The sequence below is a fragment of the Chenopodium album genome, chromosome 6 (assembly GCF_948465745.1).
Source record: "Chenopodium album chromosome 6, dcCheAlbu1.1, whole genome shotgun sequence".
In the NCBI taxonomy this organism is placed as follows: Eukaryota; Viridiplantae; Streptophyta; class Magnoliopsida; order Caryophyllales; family Amaranthaceae; genus Chenopodium; species Chenopodium album.
Window position 1 is genome coordinate 42,353,815 of NC_137839.1, and position 1,966 is coordinate 42,355,780.

General features: G+C 38.5%; 1 long non-coding RNA gene across 1 annotated transcript; it reads right to left on the minus strand.

The window, feature by feature from the left end:
* Positions 1–392: 392 nt before the first annotated feature.
* Positions 393–1,342, minus strand: LOC145634847 (uncharacterized). Its single transcript, XR_014113626.1, has 2 exons — positions 938–1,342; positions 393–832 (listed from the first exon to the last, which is right to left on the minus strand). It is a non-coding gene; the product is annotated as an uncharacterized LOC145634847 (long non-coding RNA).
* Positions 1,343–1,966: the final 624 nt, after the last annotated feature.

A 1,966-nucleotide genomic window follows, 5' to 3' on the forward strand; every position in this document is an offset into this window, starting at 1 on the left:
TATACACTAAAAGAACACTCGTCCGGAAAGACAAGTGTCCTTCTAACAAGTGTATTATTCCAATAGAGGGTTCGGAGCTATTAGAAAGATAATTATTCAGTAAGGTTAAGTGATAGGAATGCTTAGGTGGAGACCGCTTCCAATCAGTAATATCACTAGAAGAAAATATTTAATGGCAAGCGGTTCAAACCCCCAAATGGGAAGCGATTTTGAACTGCATGCCCTTGGGGGGCTTGCCGTTGGCCTTTTAAATGACAAGTGGTTTAGAACCGCTTGCCATTTTTAGGAAAAGGATAGCGGTTTTGGCGCCAAACTGCTACCCATTATGGCTATAATAAAATGTTAAAAAAAATTGGTTTTTTTCACTTAAATTGAAATATAATTACTAAACATACATAATAACATAAATATTTTCATTAATCAATTGTTATAATATTACATTTTCGTAAAAAAAATAATAATAATTAAAAATTTTGTAACTGCATCAAAAAGCACAAAAATTATACACTCAATATAATAAAAAATTACAATCATATAAAAATCATACCAGAGATTAAAATCTGAAATTTGATTAAAAAGAAAAGAAAAAGAAAACAAAAACTAGATCTAAATACATGAAGTGTTGTTGTTGTTGTCGGTGTCGGTGTTGGTACGGTGGTGCTCGTTGGTGTTGGTGGTGCTTACCACTACAGTCGGACAACCACTACAATCGGACAACCTCATGAAATTCTGAACCCAAACCCACGAAATGGACCTCTAAAAATCTGCATCAAAACCCCAATCTGAACCCACGAAATCGAACTCCAAAAAACTGCATCAAAGCCCCAAAAATCTGAACACAATAATCAAAACCCAAAAAATTGAAATCAAAATTACAATTAAAAAAAGCCTCAAAAAAATATAAAATAAAAAAAAAAAAAGAAAAAAAGGAACATACCTTAAATTCCATGAAAACCCCAAAAAAAGACGCTTAAAATTTGGGCTTTAAGGGTCAAATCGGTGTTGTTGTTGTTGTTGTTGCTCGGTGACGCACGTACGGTCGTGGTTTGCTGTGGTGGGTGGGGGTTGCTTGGTGATTCGGTTTTGGTGGGGGTTACTTGGTGGGTTTGCTGTCAGTGTGAAGGAGTGAGAATGAGAGGAGGAAAGAGAAAGTAGAGGTGCGTGGGATAGAACTGAGAAGATGAGAGGAGATGCGTGAGGTGAGAGAATGAGGTGAGACAGGAGAGAGAAGTGAGGCTTAAGCGAACTGAGAAATGAGAGGAGAGAGAGCAAGCTGAGAAATGAAGGGGAAAGGGGAGAGAGGAAAGAGAATAAGGGCCGTGAGATGGGGATTAGGCCAAAAATTTCGACTTAGGGTTTGATTATTAGCAAATCCCGCTTATTTTTTAAATGGCAAGCGGTTTGGGGTTGAACCGCTTGTCAATATAACTGATGGCAAGCGGTTCAACCCTAAACCGCTTGTCATTATATATAATGGCAAGAGGTTCGTGCCAAAACCTCTTGCCAATCAATATTAGAGGTTTTTTTAAAATTGGGTAAATGGCAAGCGGATTTTTAAAACCGCTTGCCATTTGGGGCTTCCCATTACGTTTTTTCTACTAGTATATTAATGAATAATTAACACTACAAATTAATCTTGACTGAACCCTTCGGTTAAACAAAGCATTTAACGATCCGACACGACAAATGAATCCGGAAGGAATTAATGAGTCACTCGAGTAATATGAATTTAGGTGTCGAATATCGATTTAGGAGCATCGAGACCGAGCGTTGCAAGTCGAGTCGAATTAATAAATCGTCGAGACATAAAATAATGAATTAACACGACATATTAAGCTAATACACACTATCGCAAGCAAGGCGCAAGCACCAAGCAGCTAGCTAAAGGTTGCGCACTTGAAAGGGCTCTTGCGGGCTGCTAGCAAGGCATGCTGCCCAGCCCGCATCGACAGCCAAGAAGTGCACA